This window comes from Vicugna pacos, chromosome 16, assembly GCF_048564905.1.
Source record: "Vicugna pacos chromosome 16, VicPac4, whole genome shotgun sequence".
NCBI classification, from domain to species: Eukaryota; Metazoa; Chordata; class Mammalia; order Artiodactyla; family Camelidae; genus Vicugna; species Vicugna pacos.
In genome coordinates, this window is record NC_133002.1 from 34,269,121 (window position 1) to 34,294,457 (window position 25,337).

Consider the following 25,337-nt stretch of genomic DNA (forward strand, 5'->3'; position numbering starts at 1 on the left):
TGTGAGGGGTTAGACAACCAGATAACTAGAGACAATCCTAGATTTCTCATTCCAATCTCAATACTAACTGGCTGTGTGACCCTGGGAAGGTTATTTCTCAGTGAGATTTATATATGACAATTTATGTAAAGGGCTTAGCTCCAGAGAGTTGTCATTAAGTGGTCACTATTAGTATTGTTATATTAATACAATGGACAGAATAGTTAACTAGATTGGATGAAATAATGTAGCTAAAGCTTCCAGCACAGAGTCTGACCCATAGTGAGTGCTCAATGCATACAAGTATAGTATGAATTTAGTGGTAGAATTTCAGGAATTTAGGCAGTTAAAAAGGAGTTGAGAATGATAGTATTCTCTCTCCAAACTTGAGAGGCATGCACTCCCAAGTGCAGCAGGAGGAATGAAGTTAGATGTGCAAAAAAGCTGACAGGTGAGCTGGGAAGCTACAGAGTCAGGTGGTAAGAGGGAATTCCCTGAGGTGGGGCACACAGATCTCTGTCATTCAGGGCCAGGGAAGCCTCTAGAGGGTCTCCATTCCAAGTTTTTGTCCACATATTTTTCCACTTGTTTCTTCTCTTGGCTTCCCCATCAATAAATGGCAGCACCCAGTTAGTTGCTCAAGCCAGAAACCTGAAAGTCATCTTCAAGTTCTCCCTACCTCTTACTCTCCATATAGACTCTCACCAAGAACCACTGATGTACCCAAGTCCAGACTCTTCTCTCCTTTTTCAATGCCCCTCCCCTAAGCCAGGTCACATCATCTCTCATCTGAGTCTCTCCTCTGGCCTCCCAACTTACCCCACTGCAATTCATTCTCTCACAGCAGCTGGGGTAATCTTTTAAATGTATAAGCCAGGCCTTTCATTCCCTGTCTTAAAACTCTGCAGTGACTTCCTTAGCATATAGGATAAAATCTAAACTCCTTACCAGCTTGGTCTGGTTCCTGTTTCCCTCCCCAGTGTCATTTTCTGCCTCTTCCACTCTGTCTCCGTTCTCCAGGCTCATTGGCATTCCTTTCCACTCTGCAAACACTGGAAAGATCACCTTCCCACCCTAGGGGTTGAGCTGTTTCTTGGTCCAACCAATCCTCTTGCCTCACTCCCTCTCTTTTCATGGCTGGCTCCTTTTCACCCTTCAAATCTCAGTTTGTTCCTTCACTGCCAGGGGAAACCTTTTCTGATGCCCTTATCCAAAGTGGTCCCCTGGTTATTCTCTGGTTCTGCATTCTGTTATTTTCTTTGCAGCACTTTACTTAACGTTGATATGGGTTTTGTCTGCCTCTCCTATTGGTCTGTATGCTCTCTGAGGGCAGGACTGTAGTATTTGTTCTGTTCCCTTGGCAACTTCTGGGTGCAGCATGGAGTAGGTAGTTAGCCACTGTGTTTGAATGGTTGAATTGATGAGTACTTTGACATCTTTGAGATAGGGTGGGGGGTGGGGTGGGGAGTGGGAAGGGCAAGCAGGTCCTGTAGCCTGGGCTCCAACCTGCCCCATTAGGGGTCTGTTTCATCTCTCTTTCTTCCTCTCAGGAGGCCTGTCTGCTGGCAGCCTCCTAATTATATTTTACTTGACTATAAATCTTTTTGTTAAATGTAATTGAAAAATACACCTTTCAAATCATCACATTAACCTAGCATCCACTCTGAGGCAGTAATTAAAGGCTTCCTAGAATCTCCCACTGGTTTGGGAAGAACTGGCTCAGAGATTATCCTCTGCCAATCTCAAATGTACCAGCATCAGTCTTTCTGCCCCCAGAGAAGGTGGAGGCACAGGACCCACCCTGCCCATGGTTCAGGTTCAGGGGGGATGAGTAGGATGAGTATGCTTTCCCACTACTCTCCCCACTGCAGGGCTCAGACAGCTGGGAGCAACGCCCAGACCCCAGCCCAGCACTCCCTCTGGGGCCTGAGGTCTGCAATATCCCGCCTCCTCATTCTCTCCTGGGCTGCTGGCTTAGAGCTGTATCAGGTGGAAGGTCAGGAAAGAAGGGGAAAGAAAAGGAACAAATGCTCTCCTAGCACTTTAAATGAGTCAGGTCTGTCCCACTCAGTCTTTGCAGTTCCCTAAAGACAGGCTGAGGAAACTGATGCTGCAAGAGGTTCTGCAATATGGTAGAGTTACAATCCAAATTAAAAGGCCAGGCTTTCAGAATCTAATTTAAAAATATTGCCTCCTTTCAGAGTCCTGGTGCTGCTCTTGGTGACTGGTGCCCTCTGGCTAGCCCTTCTCCTTTTCCAGGACTCTAGTTTCTCAACTGTGGTTCTGGTTTCCTAAGCCCAAAACTCTGGAGTCATCCTTGGCAATGCTCTTTTATATCCCGCACCAGATTCAAAAGCAAATCTGTCTGCTCTTCCTCCAAAATAAATCCAGAATCTGAGCACTTCTCATCCCCTCACAGCAACCACCCTGGTCCAAGCCACTGTCCCCTTTCTCTTGGATGAATATACCTTCTGCCCTTTGTTCCTTTTAGTCTCTTTTTGGTGTGGCAGCCAGAGTGATTATTTATTGATTTGTTTTTTATCTGAGATACAGTTTCATACAATATTATGTTGGTTTAAAAGAGTGGTTTTTAAAAATAGCTTTATTAAGACATAATTCACTTATTTCAGATGTACAAGTCAATGGCTTTTTAGTATATTTATAGAGCTGTGTGACCATCACCACAATCAATTCTAAACATTTTCATCACCCCAAAAAGAAACTCATACCCATTAGCAGTCACTCCCCCACACCTTGTAGTCCCTAGGCAACCAAAACAAAACATCACCTTCTCTAACAGCTTTTCCTGGCTACCATATCCAGAACTGCACCTCCTTTCCCTCTCCTCCTTCACTTTGTTTTTCTCTTTAATACATACTCCCATCTAACATACTATGTTTGTTACACATTTATTATTTTCTTGTCTAGTTTCCCCACCCCACATCGTACACAAGCTCCATACAAGGTGGCGGCTTTATTTATAGTAGAATTCCTAGCACCTAGGACAGGACCAGGTACATAGTAGGTGCTCAGTAAACAGATGTTGCATGGATACATGAGTAAACTCAATAATAAAGGTATTGAGATCAGGGATCTCAAAAGTGGCATCCATTCTCCAGCAGTTGGCAATGAAGACCTATCCTGGGGTCCAGCTTTCAGATGTCTGGATTTCTCTGCCTCTTCACTCTTTCCTCTTGGTCTTCATTTCCTTCCTGTTTCAGGCACATGTTCCTCTAACCTCCACCCTGTGGGAAATCCTTAACACCAACTCCCTAACCTGTAGACCTGACCCTCCTTCTTCTCTCCTGTTCTGATCAACCCCTGACTCTTCCCTACTCTTAGCTTTCAGACTCAACCCTAGAGAACATCAAATGACAGTCTTTGGTAGGCTATTGGAAGATTGGTCATTTCACTGCTTGAGTCCCCCACGAACGATGAGCCCTCCAGTAAATGTTCACTTACTGTGCGTACAACTTGGACCAGGCCCTGAGTTGAGTACTTTGGACCAGTGCTGTCTTTTAGAACTTTCTACAATGATGGAAGTGTTCAATTTCTGTTCTGTGCAATATGGTAGTCACTAGCCAATGTGAGGTTATTAAGCACTTGAACTGTGGCTAAATGTGACTGATGAAATAAATTTTAAATTTTATTTAATGTAAATTAATTTAAATTTAAATAGCTACATGTGGCTTCTAGTTGGGCAATGCAGGTTTAGACATTGTTTTATTTAACCTTTATAATTATCTCAAGGAGTAGGTACAATTATCACCGTTTTTTTTTCTTTTTTGTTTTATTTTGTTTTTCTTAATTTCTTTGATTATCTCATATTCTACAGATGAAGAAGAGTAGCTAATCAGGATGAGAATCCAGGTTTGGTGGTTTCTGGAACCAACTGAGGAGCTCTTTTAGGGCTTGGGATATGAGTTATGTACATATGGAGGGCACGGAATGACAGTCATTCATTTTTTCATTCAACAAGACTTCAATGAACCTCCTCTGCCAAAGACTGGGGATAGATCCACAAATCTTCAATTGAATACCTCCTGGGACACATTTTTATTCCCATTTGACAGATGAGAAAACTGAGACTCAGCCAGATTTAGCAACCTGATCTCCCTGGTCTCTGCTTCTTCTCTTGATTCACCCCTAACTCCCCTCCCTAGGGTACTCCTCCTATAGGAGCTACAGTGATCCTTGGAAATATTTGTCTGAGCATATTTTCCCTCCATTGGAAATTTGACCAGGGCTCCCCACTTTATTCCCAGAGAAAAGCCAAAGTCTGTATAAAGGGTTATGGGCCCCATACAGTCCATGCATCCATCCACCCTCACTCAGACCTCACCAGCTACTTCTCTCCCTTGATCCTTCCAGTCCACTGGACCTTTTGGGTCCTTTGGGACCAGGCCTGCCTTACAGCCAGTCTGCTGCATGCTCCTGGATATCCACAGTGTCAAATTCTTCACCTCCTGCAGGTCTTAGCTCAAACACTACCCTTCTAAGTGAGGCCCACCCTAACCCCCTGCTTAAAAATGGGACCACCACCCAATCTAGACCACCTTTTTATGACCTCTCCCCCTCATAGCACTTACTATCTTCTAAAATAAATCTAGTTTACTGATGTATCATGCCTGTCTCCTCAGCAAGAATATAAGTCCCTTGAAGGCAAAGATCTTTGTCAGAAACATCCTAGAGCCTCAGACAGTGTCTGGTACATGATAGTGCATCAGTGAAAATCTGCTAAATAAATGAACATATTTGCTCCAGGTATTTCTGTCTTTGCAGCAGGAGGGCTGGATTCTAACTTGAGCCCCTTTGCTTCCAAAGTTTGAGCTCTTTCCCTGGAGGTCATTTTCTCTTAAGTATTCTCTCTGACTCCCTCTCCAAGTTTTCTCACTTAGATGACCCTGGGCTGGCCCAGGAGTTCCCTGTTCCTGCAATTTCTAGCTTAGGCAGGGATATGGGTTCCTTTATATGCCCTTGGCTACAATGCCCAGGAATCTTACTAAAATTTTACCAAAACTCAGAGATCTCCTACTTTCAAGGCAGGAGTCTGTTTTTCAGGCTGTGGCCCCAGCAGGTCGCCCCCTCCCTCGTCTGCTTTACTCCTCTCTCCCTCTCCATTCTCCTCCCCTCACCCCTCAGACACTGCTATTCCTTCCCCTCTATGCTGAGGAGGGGACAGATCAGGTGGCTTGGTCATTTCCTCCTTTCAGCGGGATACCCTGGGAACCTAGCCACCCTCACCCCACCTCTGGGTGTGCAATGACACGAAGGTTAGTTGGTGGAATACTCCCCCATCCTCTGACTCCCACCCCATGAGGAAGGTGATGAGGTATGTCCTCATGGCTGGGGCAGGGGCTCTTTCTTGAAACTGGCAACTGGGGTTGTTTGTGACTCCATTAGGAGATATGGGAGTTAGACAGCAGGAAGGACTTTCCAAATGTTGGGCAATGAAATAAAGGTAGGAAGCCTGTTTCCCACTTAAGGGTTAAGAAAATTAAATGCATTTATCTTCCTGTATGCCTTCTTGTACATCTTCCTGAATGTTCAGAAACAGATAAAAATGACTACCAGTTCTCCCTCCAGAGGTCCAGAGCCCAACTCTTTCCAACTTCTCTGCTCCTCTACTGCTCCTCAAACCTTTTTTCAGATCCCTCAGCTCAAGGCCACTTGCTGGGGCCAAAGCGGAGGGCCAATTCTGTATGTATCCCAAGGGAAATTAAGCCACGTTAAGAGGGGAGAGCTGACCTCTGATGTGTGGCCCAGTCACCTTCTGGCAGTGAGATGGAAGGAAAGGCTAGGGCTTCAGGCCAGTCCCAGCTCTTCTGGATCATAGCTGTCTGACCCAGAGAAGTTTGTCAACCTCTCTGAGCCTCAGGTTTCTCATCTATAAGATGAGACTAACAGTATTTACTCAAGAACATTGTACGAGTTGGAGATGGCTCATGGAAAGTTTCTGGCACAGGGCAGGCACTTAATAGTATTATTATGATTATTATTACTTAAGATCCAAGAGGCCCTCTCTTCCATCCACACATTGCTCTCCATCTAGACCAGAGCAACGGTTTCCTTATTGGCTTCCCTGCCTCCAGTCTTACCCTATTCCAATCCAACCTCTACATTCTGTCAGAATTCTATTTCTTAAACTCAATCCAAACCCATCACTTCCTTCTGAAAATTCCTCCAACGTTCCGTAGTGCCTAACAGGACACATAAGCATAGTGATTAAGAGTATGGGCTCTGAGTTAAGACCTGTTTTTTTTTCCTTCATTTTTTGTTGTTGGGGGGGAGGTAATTATTTATTTATTTATTTATTTATTTTTAGAGGCAGTACTGGGGATTGAACCCAGGACCTCATGCATTCTAAGCATGTGCTCTTCCACTTGAGCTATACCCTCCCCCCAAGACCTGGTTTTGATGCTCAGCTCTGTCACTTACTAGCTGTGTCTCTTGGGCAAGGTACTTAATAATCCGGAGCCTCAGTTTACTCATCTAAAGCAGAAGATAACAGTACGGGAGGTAGTGTGGTTATTGAATGAAGAAACAAGGCAATTGATACAGTGTTTGGCACATGGAAGTTGCTAGATCTACCTATTATTATAACAACGTGAAGAAGTCATAATTTCTGAGAATGGCATGCAAGGCTGTCTGTAGGAGTTAGACAATAGGAAAACCTTCCCAGTTTTTAAAGCACGATTGTCATGATGAAGAACCTGGCCTGCCTATCCAAACTTGTTTCTTGCCATCTTACATGAACCCCATGTTTTGGTTGGCACAGTGTGTTACTCATCATCCCCCATGCTGAGACTTCTTTTGGTGCCTTTGCACACGCTGTTCTTGCTGCCTAGAATGCTCTTTCTCTCCTTGCCTACCTAGTAAACTCCTACTCATCAGTTAAGACCTGATTCAAGCCGACTGTCCTCTGCAAAGACTTTCCAGACCCCTGAGCAGGGTCGGTCACGTTCTGATGCTCCACCATCCCAGCCGTGACCTCTGCTCACCATCTGGCTAAGAGCCAGGCACTTCAGGACCAGGCTGGCTGGGTTGGAATTCTAGCTCTGCCACATCCTAGCTGGGTAACCTCTGGCAAGTGACTTCACTGTGCCTCAATTTCCTGATCTGGAAAATGGGGTAATGATAATAGTATCTACCTGATAAGGGTGTGAGGAGTAAATGAGTTACTACATGGAAAGATTTTGCTCCCACACTTGGCACAGAATAAGTGCCCAGGAATGGTAAGCTGCCGTAATTATTCTTGCCTCTCTTGCCTTCCAGGGCAAGGCTTGATCTACATGTGTGTCTCCCTCACTAGGGTGTGAGCTCAGAGAGCAAAGGCTGGAGCTGAATCATAGGCTGGTGCAGAGTAGACACTTGGCACCTCCACCTGGATGGACAGACATGAAGGCTCTCCTTTATCAAGAGTTTCTCATTTGTCCCTTAGGGTAATCCTATGACCTGGGTACTAATGGTCTTTCCACTTTACAGATGAGGAAATTGAGGTAAATGCCTTGGGGCACTAGTAAATGAGATAGTAGTAGAGCCAAGGTCTACGCTTGGACCCAGCTGAATTCCATCAGCTGCTCCTCTTTCCACCCTGAGCCTCAATTTCCTTATTTGTAAAATGGGATGATAGCTATTCTTCCCATCTCCTATGTTCCTGTGTTGATTAATGTAAGTAAATACGAGAGATACTGAGGAAGAACGGGGTTTGAGTTCCCCTTATGAACTGGGTAATGCTTTCTCTAGGACCCAAACAAGAACTTTTTAAGGGGTGAAACTGAGGAGTAGCTGAGACTCAAAAGGCCCCAAAGCCCCAATTCACCCCTTTCCCTAGGGTTTGTCTGGAGCCTGGGGCCAATTCAACAGCCTCCCCCTTCTCCTGGGCCTACTGCCAGGCCCTCCTCCCCTTCCCCGACACCCATTGCCACTGGAAGACAATGGTGGGCAGGCCCAGCCTTTGTGAGAGGGGTCAAGCCAGTTAATCTTGGGCTGGGCTGGGGAGGGGCATGTAGGGGGACCAGGGGAAGGGAGAGGGGGCCACGTGTGGGGACAGAACAGAGGGTTTGTGAGGGTCAGAAGGACTTTGGAGGCCAGGGGCCTGAGGAGTAAAAGCTTGAAACAGGCTTTGGGGAACGTTTTCTCTGAATGTAGATTTGAGCTCCTATTAAACTTGCCAAAAATTTGTGTTAGCTAATGGATTCTTAATTCTGTCTAAAATGAGAGAGGGAAAATTATGCCATTCATCTTGTATTGGTTTGAAATTACATCTGACACCTAATCGATCATACTGTGGAACATTAACTCTTTGGAAGAGACCCAACTTTTCCTCTCTCCCTCGCTTTTCAGGGCTCTCGAGCCACCCCCACCCCCTGATTCCTTCTTTTGTATTTCATTAACTAAGCAAAGCTTTAGCTGTCTCTGAGGGTGAGGGGTGGGAGCTAGCGAAAGGGTTCATTTGAATCAAAGCAGATAACCAGGCCCCCAATCTTTTGCCCAAGACCAAAGCCCCTGCTTCCAACCTTCAAGTGACCTCCTCTCTCTTTCTGCTTTTTCCTATGCATCCTGAGATCTGGAAATGCAGGATGGAAGGCATTGGGGTGAGGGGTGACCTCAGAGCCACCTTGGGGGCACCAGGGAGAGGCAGGGAGCCAGGCAAAGCTGAGCTAGCACCTGGGGCTGGGGCAGGGGCTGTGGCAGGGGGCTCACCTGCGACTTGCCTGGCAGATGGGTGAGGAGGAGGAGGGCAGATGACAATAGATTTGCCTCTGGGGATCCTGATGAGCTCTGACTGAAAACCCCAACCCCAGATCTGCTTTTCCAGGAGGAGGACTTTCTGGCAGCAGAGAGAACCCACTGGAGGCCGACAGACCTGGGCTAGGATCCTGGCTTCACTGCTGATGAGCTGTGTGACCTTGGGCAAGTTACATAACGCCTCTGAGTCTCAGTTTACTTCTCTGTCAGAGCAGGATAATAACACTGGCACAGGGCTGGGGTGAGGACCGGATGAGACAACCCAGGTAAAACTGGGACAGAGCCCACTGTCTGGCACACAGTAGGTGCCCAATAAAGGTGACAGTCAGAATCCAGATCAACATGCCCCCTCCCCACTTCTGCTGCTTCCCTCCCCTGCCCTCCCCCGACTCCGTTCTTCTTCTCCCACCTCCAACTCCCTGGCCCCTCCCACAGGAGAAATCATAAGGTCAGGTCAGGCCATGAAGGCCAGTCAATGTCTTCTCCTAAGAGGACACCCAAAGGAGGCCTGAGTCCCTGGGTCTCTGGCAGGTCCCCCAGCCCTCTTCCTTCCTGGAGCTCCTGTTTCCTTCAAAAGTTGTGGGAGTTGTCTCTTGCATGGAGAGCTCTCTCAGCAATCCCCTCTCTCCCAGAATATAAGGTCTCTTGAGGAAGGGGCTCTCTAGGAAGTGAGGCCAGGAGGAGGGGCACTCCAGCTGGGAGAGAGCCACTTGTTCCTACTCAAGCATCTCTGACCTCTGCACGTGGATTCCGAAGGACTCCTGGCCCCAGTCTGGGCATTCCATATTTTATCGGGGAGGGGTAGACTGGGATGGGAGGGGGCTTGGTCCCTCAAGAGCAAGGGAGAGCAAAGGGAACCAGGTGGGTGCGAGAGAGGGGAGGGGCAGGAACATCCCACCACCTCTATTCTCCAAGGGACACCATGGCTTCTCCCTTAGGTTGACTACGGGAAGAGAAGTTTCCAGGGGCCTCCAGCTCCGTGTCAAGAGGAATCTGGCCTGCAGCTGGTCTCTGGTGCAGTATGGCACAGGGGTCTGAGATGCCTCTTTCATGGACATCTGGGCAGTCTCTGAACCTTGTCAGTGTAGACTTCACTCTTATTAAGCACCCACAAACACCAGAATAAACAAATGTGCAGATGAAGGGCTCAGGCTGGTTTAAGTGACCAGTCAAGGTCACACAGGAATCATTCCTATTACGTATCTGCTCCAAATGCAGGGAAGAATGGCCTAGAGTGCCCTCACTGTATTCTAGGGTCTTGTGGAGGAGCTCCAACATGGAGACTAAGAATGATGGGGACATCTCATCCTGTACCCTTCTTTTACAGAGGACCACCCCAGGACTCAGAAAAGGGGTATAACTGACCAGGACTGCAGGGCAGCTGAGGACGCGGGCCGGTGGCTCTCAGTCCAGTGCTCTTCTCCACCTGCATCATGAATCTGAAGGGACATTTTCTGGGTCACCTGTCCAGTTCCAGATGAACCTACACTGTTTCTGGGGAGTGAGCTGGAGTTTTGGGAAGGAGTAAGGAGAGCTGCTGAGAGAGGCTCTCCCTGGAGAGAAAAGCAGAGGGACCTTGGCGGGGGGTTTCTTAACTCCCTCTCCCACCCCAACACACATACAAACACACAGAGGCAGGAGTTTTATTTCCAAATGTCCCTTCTCTGGGGAGCTCGCTGTTTCCCAGGAGACGCCTGGTGGAGATGCCCCTTCCTGCCAGCCTCTCTGGCAGCCACTAGGTGGCTATGGCTCCTTCTGCCTAGAGACGCCGCAGTGAGGGTCCCACGTGGTTTGTATTACTAGGAAGTGGAGCCCAGGCCTATAAACGCTGAGGATGGAGTAGGCCAGCCAGGGGCAGGTGGGCAGCCAGGTCAGTAGGTAGACTGAGGCAGCCATACACAGGGCCACATGGATCAAGGACCCTGGGTGACCTGGCATGCCTAGATACATTTGCTGGCCTGCCTCTGGTCACCAGAAGGGAAAAAAATTTTTTCTGACATCTTTTCCCCCAAACTAGGAATGTTTTAATTGTGTTTTTACCTTGAATATGAAAGTAATGCATGATTGTTATAAAAATAGATAATTCCAATAAAACGGAATGAACAAAAGCTCCGGGCTCAAATTTTAGGATCTGTCTTTTCCCATAAGAAAGCAATTAGCCTCTGGCTGAAGAATCCAGAGCAAGAGTCTGCTATGTTCAGGAAGGAGGTGGGAAGCATCATGACACTGTGGAATGTTCTAGCATGGGAGATCCTCCTGAAGCAAATACCCTTGTATCGGAGAGGCTGGCATGTGTGTCTGTTTTCCCCTCAGAAGATCAGCGGCTTCAGAGTGGAGTTCTTCCCACCCACTCGGTGTTATTTCCACACTCCCACCTGCTGTGTGCACCATTCTGCCCCAGTGTGGTCACCCAGGGAATATGGATAGGAAGAACAAATTAATGAACTCACCGATGAGGAAACACATTCAGAGATAGGCATGGAGTTGCCAGAATGGCCTAAATCATGTTCACAAACATGATTGCCACAGGTCTGGAAAAACTGGCCTCAAATGCTTCACCAGCTTCCTCTTTCCCAGGACTGAGGACAGACAGCTAAAGATTGGAGTTGGCCAAAAGGGTCAAGTCTGTGTAAGAAACTTCCCAGGTTTGGTCTTTGGACAGTTCAGGGCCTAGGCACCAGAGGGAGACTGTCAGGGCTTGTAGGAAGAGGCTCCCCCCAGAGAGGCACAGGAGTGGTGGAGAGCCTGATGTGATTTTAGAAATTAAGTCCATGCCATGCCAATGAGGTGGAGAGAAGTTTTGCCCCTCTACCCTGCCAAGGAAGCATCTCTGGCTGGAAGGTTCCAGGTCTTCCTCCAATTAAAAAGGGATTTAAGCATACTAAGGAGACAACTCCTTCAAGGAGACAGGAGAATCCACCCAACATAGCAGCAGGGATGGAAGCCAGTCCCTCATTTCCTTTTTCTTTTCTTGCCAGAGAATTTAGGTAGGGTCCTGCTATCAACATATTATTCCATTCAGAAATTGACAACTGTCAGGGAAGTCTTAACCCCATTTAACAGATGAATAAACCAAGGCTGAGAAAGGTAAAGTGACTTGCCCAAGTCACAAACCAAGTAGCTGAACTAAGACCCTCTAATCTAGGGCCTGGCCCAGATGCTCTTTCCACTGAGGCCTCACCTCAGCACTTGGTTTCCTCCAGGCCATGAATTCATGGCCAGACCATCCCCTGCTAGACGTGGGGACAGGTTGTCTAGTTCACAGAGGCCTCTGGCCTTCCTTGAGCTCAGATCTTTGCTGTGTCCTGTGGTGTTTGGGCAGATCCTGCCCCTACTTCCCCTAAGAAGTGTACTTAAGGCACCCAGGGAAGCAAGTGATAAGACCCGTGTCACCCTGTCTTGGCCCACGTGATCAAATATGTCACCTTTCCCGTTTTGCCGAGGCTTGTTCTCCTAAAGTTCTCAGTCCATCACTGTGCTCCTTCCCCACCCCAAACCATCCATATCCTCCGGGGGAAGGGGCAAAACCTCGGCTGAGGGCAGGCCTAAGACCGGCGATGTTAGTGGCCCACAGAGGGCATCTCGGGCCAGATACAGAGCCGGACACAGCTCGGTTCCTCTTTGGGGCCCTCCCGGCCCCCTAGGGGTCAAAAGCCGATCGGCTCTCCCTCCCCGCCCTGCCTGGCCGGCCGCAGCAGGGCATCGTGGGGCCGGCAGCTCGAGGAGAGACTGGGGGCAAAAGCCGGGAAAGCGGGCCCGCAGATGCCGCCTCGGCCCCCCCTTCCTTGGCCGGGGCCCCCACGGTGTCGGGGAGCAGGAGGAATCAATCAGGATAATGAAGCCGCAGCCTGCCACGCACCGCGGGGGCACTGAAGAGCCGGGGCCGATGCCAAGTCCGCCAGACGGTTCGGAGGAGCCGAGCCGCCGCGGCCCGGCGGCGGCGGCGGCGGCGGCGGCGGCGGGCGGCGACGACGGAAGCCCGGAGCCGGCGGGAGGAGGCAGGACGCTGCTCCGCGCAGGCCCCTGGCAACCGCGCCGTGGCAACCGGGACGCCCGAGAGAAATCTTAAAGCTGTAGCGCTTACTTTCCTCGCCCCCGCCGCCTCCTGGACCCCAGGGGAAAGGGTCGTGCCCTTGGTGGTGGGAATCAGGTTCTGTGCCTCTCGGGATTTGGGGGTCCGACTCATGCCCTCACTCGTTTATTTATCAAATGTAGATTGAGCCTATGCGCCCAAACCCAGTCTAGACACACTGGGGAGGGGGAATGGGCAGTGATTAAAAATTGAACGAGGTCCTGCCAAGAGGAGTTCACAGTCTAGCGCGCAAGGCAGACCAGACTGGCTGAGGTGAGCAAAGCCCTGTGTTACCCAGGATGAAGGGCTTCGGCTGGAGGGCTGAGAGGCTGTTACAAAATATTCTCACAGCACCTGCCTTGCTCCAGGGTTAGATGCTTCTTTCCTGCTGTTATTTACCACCCCCTGCCCAACCCTGTGAGATGATATTATCATCATTACCGACCCCATTTTAAAGATGAAAAATTAAAGGCCCACAGAGGTGAAGGGACTTAGCCAAAATCTCATTTTATATTTTGGACAACTAGGACTGATTCACAGGACTTCTTACCTTGGCCAGCTTTCATTACAGCATGTCTGGAAGGTTAGACTTGAGTAAGGACTTCCCGACACAAATCGTGTAAGACATGAGGAGAAAGGGTAGGTGAAGTAAGAGATGGCTACTTCTCCCTTCGCTGCTCACTACCGTGACCCTATCTGCCCTGTCCTCATGGGCAGGCCTGTATGTGGGCAGAGGGCTAGAAGAGGTGACCTTCAGAGGTCCCTCTAGTTCTGTGATTTGATATCTCCTGCCTGAAGTCCAGGCACTGTGCCACCCCTCTGAGCAGCAGTAGTTGGCAGGGGGCTGCAGACTGGGGGAGATTCCAAGCTTCTGCAACTAGGGGTCAGGGGTGGTGGGGAAGGATTAGAGAGGTGGTAAGGGGGCTTTGGCAAAAGAAAGCCTGCATCCATAGCATTAGGAAGTCTGGGCCTCATCTTCTGTCTCTTGTCCACTTACCTTTCTCTTTCTGCACATCCATTCAGGTAAGAAATTTGTGCCAGAGCCTGAGGTAGGCACCAAGGCTGTTGGTGAGGCAAAAATCATGCTGGCTTTTTAGCCAAGCTCATCTGGTTTTAAATCCTGCTCTGTTACTCATCAGCTATGTAAGCTTGGACAACCTCCTTGAGTCTCATTCAGTTTCCTCATCTGTAGAGTAGAGGCATTAATATCTACCTTTCAGCGTTATTGTGAGACTTAAATGCAGTAAGAAAAATGTATGTGTGGTATCTGGAACATAGTAAATGCTTAACAAATGGTAAATTTAATGATGTCTTTGCTTATTTTTTGTCGTCTAAAGATACATCCACATCCTAATCCCTGGAACCTGTAAATATTCCTTATCTGGAAAAAGGGTCTTTGAAGATGTGATTAAGTTCAGAATCTTGAGATAGATTATCTTGGATCATCTGGGTGTGCTCTAAATGCCACTACAAGCGTTATTATGAGAGGAAGGGTAGACTACACACACAGAGAAGAGTAGAAGGCAATGTGAAGACAGATGCAGAATTTGGAGTGATGTGGCCACAAGCAAAGGAATGCAAGCCTCCACTAAAAGCTGAAAGAACAGATTCTCCCTTAGAGCATACAGAGAGAGTACAGTCCTGCTGAGATCTTGATTTTGGCCCAGTGAAACTGATGTTGGCCTACTGGCCTCTAGAAATGTGAGAGAATAAATTTCAGTTATAAGCCACCAAGGTTGTGGTAGTTTGTTACAGCACTCTGGGGAAACTAATACAAGCGTGTGATTCCATCTTGAACAAAACCCAGTACCTGCCCTCTAGGAGTTCATAGTCTAGTGGGAAATTAGAGAAGTAAACAATGCCTAGGGATGCCCAGAGGGTGGAAGGGTAAGGTAGGTAAGGCTGCTGGAGTTAGAGAAAAACTTAGCCAAGTGAGGGGCTAAAGCAAGAAGGGCATTCCAAACAGAGGAAAACAGAATAGCTTCCTGCCCAGAATGGAATCAACCCCTCCGCCCTGTGCTGGCATTGGTCCTCAGATCAGAGAATCCTAGACTGTCAGTAATGGACAGAAGCCTTAGAAATCATCCAGTCCAGTCCTGCCATTTCGTATATAGGGAAGTTGAGGCCCATAGAGAGAGTCCATCCAGGGAATAAGCTGGGACCAGATGACCACACTCTGGCCTTGCTCTTGAGCCTGGATGTCCCATATCTGAGGGTCTCAGAGACACTGCCTGGTGGCATCTCTGTAGCCCACTTTCAAAATGCACAGGCCCTGTGGTCTCTAAACAAAGAGGGATTATTTGCATATTATTTGCATGCTGCTAATTAGATGAGAGACGCAGATTCACTCAGCCCCTTCCCTTCATGCTCCCCTGTCCTACCTCACTTCCATTGAGTTCTTCTTCCTCAACCATCTCTTGACCTCAGCAACTTCTCGCATAATTCCAGCCCAGGCTTCACCCCTCAAGGCCCCTCCCCTAGCCCCAGCCCAATGCCTACTGCATTAAGTGTTTAGTCCTGCCTGGAAAAAGTGCCTGGTGGGTCTTTAGTATATCTAGTCTGAGTAGAGGATCTTGGAGTATGTTGCAGTGGAAAGGGAGGTGATGGGCTTTCCAGCTTGAGGCTTTCTTCGGGAATGGGGAGCAGTGAGCTCTGTCTCCCTGTAGCCCAGGGGCCATCTGAATGGGGCTATGGAGTCAGGGAGGAGGGTGCTCCTTGGGGATCTGGTGGGCAGGTGCCAGCTGCATGCCCCAAAGCCTGCCCCAAGCCTCTTGGCTGGCAGCCACACCAGCCCACGGAGGAGATGGCTCCTTCTTTGAGGGAGGGGGAATCCTGGGGAAGGCCAGGAAGCATCCCTTAGCCTGGTAGCCTAACATGGATAAGGTTGAGGTTACCATGGGAGTTATTATGGATCCTCTAATGGGGACAACACATCCAAATTCTGGGGTTGTCACCAACCTAGTCCAGAAACTTATGAGACACTGGGCTAAACAAAGCACAGTGTCTCCCTGAGGGTAGGCACTCAATAAAGGTCTTCTGATAGTGAGGGGCCACCTGTCTCCTGGAGACAGGTAAGGAGGAAAGGGAGCCACAGAGAGACACAGATTCTGCCTCTCTCACCTCCCATTAGCCCCCCTCTTCCCTTTAAAACCAAGTCTATGCCCAGCACCTCTCCCAGATGTGATATCTGAGCCTGTCACCTGATGGTCACCAGAGAAGGCACCACACTATAGCCAAGACAGTTACATAGGATGAGCTCAGGTGCCCCTTAACCCTATCCTGGCAGAATTGCTGTGGGGCTTTGTCACCACCACAGCTAACTCAAGGTATTTAGCTGCCAGGAGCTTGGGAATGTTGGTGCATTAGGATTCATGGAAAAGCCTGGGGCACAGTTCAGGCTAGCAACTTACAGAAAACAGCTTGCTCTAGTTAGGACAGTGGCCTATATATGGGAAGAAAGACTGCGCTGCATATGTGAATAATTCTTCTCCACATATGGGTGATATACAAGGTGCACGTATACATGCTACAGTGGGACTCAGAAAGCATCCTGACCTGCATGCACAGCTGCGTGCACATATCCCAGTGTACACAAGTGTATGTTGCATGTAAGTATCTTCATGGAATTCTGCCTTCCCTCTTCTCTGCTCTGGGCCTTCTCTTGTTTCCTGGTAGAATAGGACGTGAGGTAGGAAAGTCAGTTTCACCATCCCCAGCCCTGCTCCCTTGTGTAGAGGTTCCCTGCCTCCATTTGCCCACGACAGCAAGCAGTAGGTCCCTTCTTGGTCCTGAGCTGGGGGATTCCAGCTCCTTACTGGCCTAGATGACTCCCTCTTCCATTAATTCCTTCTTCCCCTAGTGTGTCCCTCATCTGGTGTCCAAGTCAAGGGGAGAGGTGGGAGGAAGTGGGGTGATGCTAGGGGAGTGGGAATAGGAAGGGTGGATCAGATACTGTTCGATTTTGCCCAGGTCCCTCTGGAGCACTGCTGCTCATTTAAAATTCCGATTTAAAGCCGAGCGGCTCTTTAAATTTCCACATTAGCATGCTGCCCTGATGCCAGGCCAAGATGTTGGGATGGATTTGGCAGGAACGCCTCCAACAGCGGCAAGCAGCAGCATTTGCCAGCAATAAAACAACGCATGAATAAAAGAAGGCTGGCTTGGCAGCAGCAGCAGCCCAGGTAGCTGGGTGAGTCAAGGAGGGGCCCTCATTTTTAGAGCCTCAGAGGCATGAAGGCCTGTGCAGGGGGTATGTGTGAGTGTAGGCCTCTGTGGCTGTCTTGGCCTTCACTCTTAATCTGTGCCCGCAGTGGAATTTGGGGTGAAGACCCAGGCAGGATGGAGGTTGCTACCCTGTGCCTGTCTCACCCATCCCTTTCCACGGGGTTATCTTCTTGGAGAGGACAGATGTTGCTTTTGATGAGGACACAAGGACTTGGTCCATAGCCTGAGCTGTCATACTTCATTAGGGGCCCAGAGAACAGGTGGGGTCAGAGAGAGCAACAATGCCTAGAATGGCTTCCAGATCCATAACCCTGGGTACCCGGGTGCTGAGGGGGACTGGGTGAGAAGCCATCACAAGGACTAGGTATTGGCTTTGAGCTGGGTGGGAAAGATGCTCTGGGCTGGGTGGTTGACTAGAATGAGGAGTGGCCAGGGAGAGCAAGGGGCTGCTGGGCCTGGCCTAACTCTAACTTCCTGAAAACTCAAGAATATTGTTTGAGGTCAGATGGCAAGGCAGCAAAGAAGTCAGATAAAGCCCTGGGCTGAAGGCTGGCCACCTCCTAGACGTCATTTTGTCTACGCCTGCTTCCTAAGGTCTAGAGATTTCATCTCCAAAGGACTTGAGGCTGCTAGATCCTGTGTTTCCTCTACTCCAATCACCTGGCTGAGGCTCATCACCAGCCAAGATGTTTCAAGGAAAAAGCCACCTGTCCTGCTCTTACCATCTATCCCTCCCACTTGGTCAAACCATCCCTTTCCCTGAAGCCCAGGGGAAGAAGACAGAAGCAGAGGGCTGGCAGCAGATGGTCTCTGCAGTCTCAGCTAAGACAGAAAAGAGTGGTTTTATGCAGAGCACCCTTCCCCAGTGGAACTCCTCCCTTCCAGCTCACGGGTGATTTTATGCCCCAATATGGGGAGATGTTGGGACTTTTAATTCTCTCATTCTCTGAAGGAGCTGGAGAGCCAACAGGCAGGGGTAGGCTGGGGCAGGGGCTCCACATCCTGGGACTTGGGCTAGTCCTATCTTGACAGCTTTTTCCAGGGAGAACGAGGTGGCCTGGCCTCCCAGGCATCTTGTTCCCTGGTCCATGTATTACAGGTGAGTCAGCTCTGTGGTAGGGAGTGGCTAAGAAGCTGAGTTCAGGCCAGAGAGATGTCCTTTTGTCATTTATTCATTTATCAACAAATATTTACGAAACAGCTGTTTTATGCTAGGCACTGTGCTGGGCACTGGGAGCACAGTGGTCAACACCGATAGACATGGTTACAATCCTTGTGGAACTTTTCATCTGGTGGGAGGAAACAGGATCATTATTCAAATGATTGCACAAATAAGTATGAAATAACTGTGCTAAATGCTATGAAAAAAGGATATATAGTATCATGAAAGTATATAACTGGGGGACTTGGCTGAGTCTAAGGAATTGAGGATGAGCTTGCAGAGGAAACAGAGAAAGAGCAGCCAGAGTGGTAGGAGAATTGGCAGTGACATCACAGAGTCAAAGAAGGAGGTGGTCAACTGTGCCGTGAGATGCTGAGAGCTCATGAAAGACCTATTTGCCCTGACTCTTCACCTGCTAGTTATGAGTACAGGTATGGAAAGGCTCTGGCATTATGCCTGGATCACAGTTGGTGCTCTGTAATGTTAGCTCCCTTTCCCTCCTCCCTAAGCTGAGCCTCCCTCTAGGGACCTCAGATTTCTGGAACAAAGGAACTGCCTAGGCTCAGCCTCCTCTGTCAACTCAGGCCCTAAAACCCAGCCATCCAGTCCTCAGTGAGGGACTCGGGGGCCTCTCCCTCCCTCTCCACATCAGTCCCTATACACAGAGCCCTAACATCCCGCAACCTACTTCTTCCTTTGCGTTGGTCTTCCATGAAGAGGGACTGAGATCTAGGTCTCAAAGAAAGATGCCATTCTGGCTCTGATTCTGGGGCTGTGTCTGAGAAGGGAAGAGAGTTGGAATCCTCAGCAGTTACCAAAGCTGCCTGGGGTGAATCTGAGTGTCTTAGGTAGGGAGAGGGAGTAGTGGGGAGATGAGGAGGGGGGCTGCCTACCCAAGGCGGCGTAGAGCCCAGAGCCTTTTCCATTGCAGACACCCCATCTGTCTCCCACAGAAGGCTCGGGTTGGAGGAGGTGCCGAGAAGGGAGGTATAGAGGGTGAAACTGTAGTCTGTGAGCTAGCACAACAGCAGTGAAGGTGCTGACTGGGGAGAAGGGTGGAGGGTCAGCACGGAGCTTCGACAGGGAGAACTAGAGGTCAGAGGTTAAGAATGGAGGTGGGGAGAATAGGGATACCACATGCTACTCTCCCTAGACAGCTTTGTGTTTGATTTTGATTTAAAGCTCCCTACCCCAGCGACCAGAGGGGAATCACACCACTCTAGCCAACAAACTAATGGCCTTCGTAAGCCCAGGGCCGGGCTGGATTCATGATGCCTCCCTCTTCCCAGCAGTCAGACCTTTGCCAGACCTTAAAATAATATTTTAGTTAAATGTAATAGCTTCCAGGGTGTTTTCCTTTCACGTATTACTTTAACTGATCCTGCTCAAGTCCAGGGAGGTGAACATTATTTATTATTATTCTTGACCCACAGATAAAGCAACAAGGGGCTTAAAAGATTAAGTAAATAACTTGGATTACAAGAGAGTAAGGAGAGGGGGCCACAACCCAGGCCTCCTGACTACATGCCGCCATTAGGCTACCCTTGGGCCTTCCTTGCTCCTCATTTTTGGTGATTATTGTACTGTCTCCACTGCCAGGTCAAGTCTGGGGTTTTTCAGTAGAGAGCTCAGAAGAATTCCTTCCCTGTGAAGGGAAAACTTCGGGATACCCAGGCCTTGTTGGACACACAGCACCCCACTCCTAGCTACCAACATCCAGACATTAGAAAACTGGACATCCCCAGAGGGATGGGTCTCCCACATATAGAAATATGAGAGGGCTCTAGGCTGGAAGTGGTCAGGAAGGAGGGGCAGGGCAGGGTGCGGGGAGCAGAAAATGCCGGCCCAGGAAGCATCTATTCCAGGTCCTGAGAGTATCTTTGGGAATCCCTGTGGACAGCCCCTCCCCACATTCCCAGTTCTAAATACTATTTTTTCCCCCTCTATCTATACTTAAGAGAATATGATTCCACAGTTCCCCAACCTACTCATCTTTTCTCCCTCTCTTCCCTCTTTGGAAGTTCTTTCTCAGGTGTGACTTTATAAGGATGCAGCTTGTTCACTCTAAAACATATGCCAAGGGAACCCAAGACAGGGCTTCAGCTATTAAATATAAATAGACAAGGGAGGGAAACTGAATATAGAGACAGATATTGTATCTCTCAGTCCCTGTGAGTTATTAGGAAAAAGGCACTAGTGGTTGCTAAGCAACAGGTCTCCATAGAGGACAAGGCACCTAGAGGAAAAAGCCTCCTTTGACTGAATATTGGGGTGAGGGTAGGGAAGGTGGGGGTCAAAGGGCTATAGACTGGCAGGTGGGGCTTCCAGGGAATGGTTGGTTGGTCCTCCAAGACCAGCCCCACTCCCCAGGCCTTAGCAAACTCCGCCTTTATACCCTTCAGGATTGGTGGAAGGAGGAAGGCCTCAGGCACTCCTCCCTTCCAGCCAGGAGGAGGGAATCTGGTTTCCATAGCAACCCAGAAACAATCCTGGCCTTGTTTTGCTTATGGCTTCTATGTAACCCCCTGACGGAGAACCAACTTTCATAGACTCATTTCTCTGACCTCCAACTTCTGATTCGAGGGAGAGGGCCCTTAGAAAGACAAGGGGTGGGGGTGACACAAAGCCGGTCTCACTTGGCTCTAAAGTGACCTGTTATGACTCTAAAGGGGGGAGTGATTTTAGGGAAAGGGCTTCCAGGTGTCCTCTGACCTCTGCACCCCCTAAAGGGCTGAAAAAATCAGGGACAAGTGGTGGCACCCAGATGCAAATTCTAGGCCTAGGCTTCCTTTCTAAAGGGCAAGTACAGACTGGGGTTGGAAGTCAGGAAGAATGAGGAGGCAAGGTCTTTTGCCCGTTGGCCACCCAGATCCCCATCCTTCTAGATCTGAAGTCCACTGTCGTCAAGCCCCGAGAATGGAGATATAGAACATTAACGTATGTCAAGTATAAGTGAGTGGCACCGAGGGGCATAATCTGTTTTTCTAATATGACCACAAGCAGAGTGTTAGAAGAATTAGGCCGACAGCTGCCGGTTTCCCCCCTCCCTTTCTACCCCCCCCCCCCCCCCCGCTCTCCCTCTCCCTTCCTCCTCGGCGTTTGCACACACCAATGGCAGCCGAGCCCTGCTCGCGATTTCTCTTAATCTTCCTCCGCCATCCTGCGCTCTTTCCGCAGGCGGTGCTGCGAAGCCGGCAGAGCCCCGCGTCACACCTTACTGCTCTCTGAGATTGCTCCACAGAGAGCTCAAGGAGATGGCAATTCGGCGCTGATGCCGGCTGGCAGCAGTTGGGAGAGGGGAAGGAGGAGAGAGAGGGAGGAGGGGAGGGGGGAAAAAGTTGGCACAGATACCAAGTTTTTCCCTAGAGAGACATGGTTGGGGCGGGTGGGGGGTGGGTAGATAGAGAAGAAGGAAGAAAATGACACAGAGAAAAGGAAACAAGGAAAAAAGAGACAGACTGAGTGTGAGTGACTGAGAGAAAGAATTAAAGTTCTCTCAGACATTTACATGTGGGCATAGTTAGCCCGTGTCACTCATGACCCTCTAAAGATCACGCCACCCAGTCAGGGTTCTCACCCTCTCACCTCCTCACACACACACACACACACACACACACACTCCCAGACAACCTGGAAGTCAAAGCGGCCGAGGCATGTTGTGTGTGTTGGTGCAAGTGTATGTGTGTGTGTGTGTATACGCCTGTATGTTGTCTCTGTTTTGGATCGCAGTAGAATGCAGTATGTAAATGAGATGGTTATTACCGCAATGTTCATCAAGCTGAGCCGAGAAGACATTAATAGCCTGATGAATATGCATGTGAATTTGTTAATTAAGTTAATTATTCTGCTGAAAATGCATTCGTCTTCCAAGGACATTTTCCCAATGATTTTTACATGCTCTAGCCATTAGTCATGCTATATTTTATCAGGGAAATGAGTTTGCTTAAGTTGTAAAAAAAAAAAAAAGAAAAAGAAAAGGAGAGAGAGAGCAAGAAAAGAAATAGAGAAAAGAAGAAGGAAAAAATGAAAGAGGAAACAGGAAAATGTGTTGAAGTTGAGAGTGAGAAGGCATCTGAGGCCAGCTTGAAGTTTGAGGCCCAGCTGGGCTTTTGAAGCCTGCCCTCGATTTTTATGGGTATCTCATTCTACAATTTTTGCCCTTTTTTTGATGACAAACTTTTTTTTCCAGTGCCAAATTTCCAACACATTAATTAATTGTTGTAGCCAATTAACTGTAGTTGTGCAAATGAGTTTAGCACTAATTACCATGCAGTGCCTGTAATCACATAAAAAACTTGCTGAGAGAGAGAGAGGGAGAAAGATGGATAGAGAAAGAGAAAGGAGGAATGGGAAAGGAGTGGTGGCAGGAGAGGAGGGTACCTGGAGTAGAGGGGCAGTCAAGGAAAGGGAATAAGCAGGGATCCTGAGGTTTCCTGGTTAGGAGCCATCTTGGCTTGAAGGGAAAGGAGCTATCTCCACGTTCAGGACCTCTGACAGTCAGGAAATTTCAGTGAGGATAAGAGCCAGTAAAGAGTGGCCTACTTTTCCCTAAGAACCTCCAATCAAAAGACAGAGGTTCATACTGGGTATCTCTGGTTGTTTCAACAATGCAATGTAGTCCCTATAAATCCTGAAGCCCTTAGCATTTATCTCCCATGGCTGGAATTACTGGGAAGGATGGAGGGCACCACTGGAAGAAGTTGTGCCATTCCTGATGGGCCAAGGGAGATGAAGGAAAGTGATACGTGCCCTCAGCCTGGTTCTGGAGCTGTAAGTAGACAGGGAAAGTTATAAGTCCATAACCACTGGAACAGACCAAGGGAGCAATGGTAACATCAACTGTAAAAAATTCGGTTCCAGCAGGAGGTGGGAGGAGGCAGCCTTTGGCCAGACATAGCTCCCAGGAGAAAAGCCAAACCTTCTCTCCTGCAAGCTGGCATCTCTGCCATTCATCACACTTGGGCCGACTCTAGGTTTCCACCTGTCAGCTTCTACTAGTGCCCAGAGGCTGAGAGATAGACCAAATGATTTCTCCAGCTCCTCCTGACTTAGCTGTCCATGACTTGGAGAGAAAGAGCAATGATAAAGTCAGGACTAAGCATGGATTGGCATTTTTGCTTCCACTCTGCTTTCCCTCATACCATGTCCCAGACACTGAGCCTACCCAAGGGTGTGTGTGATTGTGTGTGTGTGTGTGTGCGTGTGTGTAAATGGCCTAGAGTTCCCCACAACTATCAAAAAAAAATTTTAATGCTGTATCTTCATTACCCACACCCCCAACCTCCGGAATAAAGAGCTCACTTGTTGTCATGAGCCTCAGTTTCCTCAGACGTCATCAGAGACACATTCAACTTCAAATTTCCAAGGAGAGCTTTGACCACTTATGCTCTGATAAGATACCCAAAGGCTGGGTCCTCCCTTTTCCAGGTCCCAAGTCTGTGGGCAGATTGTTCATGGGCTCCATCCACTTCAGCCTTGTTCTTCTCTGGCAAAGGGGAAACAATTTCCAGGGCACAAGCCATTATTGTCCCCTGCTCCATGGCACTGTTCTTCTAACCTATGAACGAAAGTTAGCTATGAAGACCCGAACTGACCCAGGCTGCTCCAATGTTCTTCCTGCCTCCAACATTTCTCTTCTGGTTCTGCCCACACCCTCTTTCCAGCAACCTTAGTCAAAGACTGAGAAAGCCTACTGTCTTGGGTTCTAAGTACTTCTTTGCCACAGCATGTGATTGTGGGAAAGTCATTTACTATGAGCCTTAATTTTCCCCATCTACGAAATGGAAATAATAATAGGTGATAGTCATGCCTGAAGGTTTAATAAACTTAATATTTGTGATATAAAACAACACTCAGCACACCAAGTAAAATAAGCTATTTCATTAATTGCTAGTGAGTAGAAAGTGAGAACACAAACTGTTCTTTAATAGGTGAATGGTTAAACTGTGATAGTGGTACATCCATATCATGAAACACATAAAAGGAACAAACTACTGATACATACAAAAACTTAGATGTGTCTCCAGAGAATTATGCTGAGTGAAAGAATTCAATCCTAAAAGGTAACATAGTACATGACTTCGTTTTTGAAATGACAAAGTTTTAGAAGTGGAGGATAGAATAGTGGCTGCCAAGGGTTAAGAAGAGGGTGAGGTAGGTGTGATTATAAAAGGGCAACATGAAGAATCCTTGTGGTGTTGGAACTGTTCAGTATCTTGACTGTAGTGGTAGAGATAAGAATTCACATGGTAATAAAATTGCATAGAACTTAATACACACACACACATGCGCGCACACACACAAACACAGGTAAAACTGGGGAAATATGACTAAGACTGGTAGATAATCAATGTCAGTATTCTGGTTGTGATGTTATACTATAGTTTTTTTAAATGTTACTATTGGGTGAAAGTGGGCAAAATGTACAAGGGGTCTCTCTGTATTACTTCTTATAACTGCATGTGAATCTACAATTACCTCAGTTTTTTTTTTTAAAAAAAAGCCTATGATAGATTATTAATGTCTCGGCTGGGTATAGGAAAGAGAAGGGGCTGCCCTTGTGTTTCCATTGAAGAATTCCAAAGAAGAGTATTAAAAAATATTATTCTTATTATGGTACATCAATAAAATGATCATAACTATAGGGAGGAGGGATATCTGTATTGGCTGACCCAATAATTCCACTTCTTGGAACTTATTATAAAAAAATGCATGAAGTTTCACGTGTTAGGATGATCACTGTCGTATTACTTATAACAGTAAACATATCTAAATTATTAAAAAGTGGATACACTTTATAAATCATGGCATATATAGGTTATGAAATACTCTATAGACTTTAAACATACTTTAAAAAAATACACCCAGCACAATGCCTGGCATTCACTAAATGGTAGTTCTCTTCACTTTACTGGGATGTTCTGCATATTAATAGACCTAATGCAGGTAAATGTACTTGACAAACTATAACATGACTGGCAAGTGCTCTGTGTTGCTATCTTAATGGCTACATGGCTTAATCCTAGATGAAGCTGTGCTTCCGGGCAGAACATGCCTAAGGAGCTCCTAGCTTGAGGCACGGGAATGGGGGAACTGACTTCTTGGGGAGTCTGAGTCAAAGGATTGGGGCTCTTTTCTTTCCAGGAGACT

General features: G+C 48.1%; 1 protein-coding gene and 1 non-coding gene across 10 annotated transcripts in view; both read right to left on the reverse strand.

Moving 5' to 3' along the window:
• Positions 1–6,304: 6,304 nt before the first annotated feature.
• Positions 6,305–6,378, reverse strand: TRNAS-AGA (transfer RNA serine (anticodon AGA)). Its single transcript has one exon. It is a non-coding gene; the product is annotated as a tRNA-Ser (tRNA).
• Positions 6,379–18,180: 11,802 nt separating this feature from the next.
• CDK12 (cyclin dependent kinase 12) overlaps positions 18,181–25,337 on the reverse strand; it is a 66,407-nt gene continuing 59,250 nt past the window's right edge. For 7 of the 9 annotated variants that reach the window (XM_072938806.1, XM_072938804.1, XM_072938797.1 and 4 more), the window contains 3 exons: positions 23,490–23,745; positions 18,877–18,966; positions 18,181–18,315 (listed from right to left, as the gene is read on the reverse strand). The gene's annotated coding sequence lies outside the window, so the exon portion shown is untranslated. The remainder of the gene's footprint in view (positions 18,316–18,876; positions 18,967–23,489; positions 23,746–25,337) is intronic. The other 2 variants (XM_072938803.1, XM_072938801.1) reach the window with 2 other exon arrangements.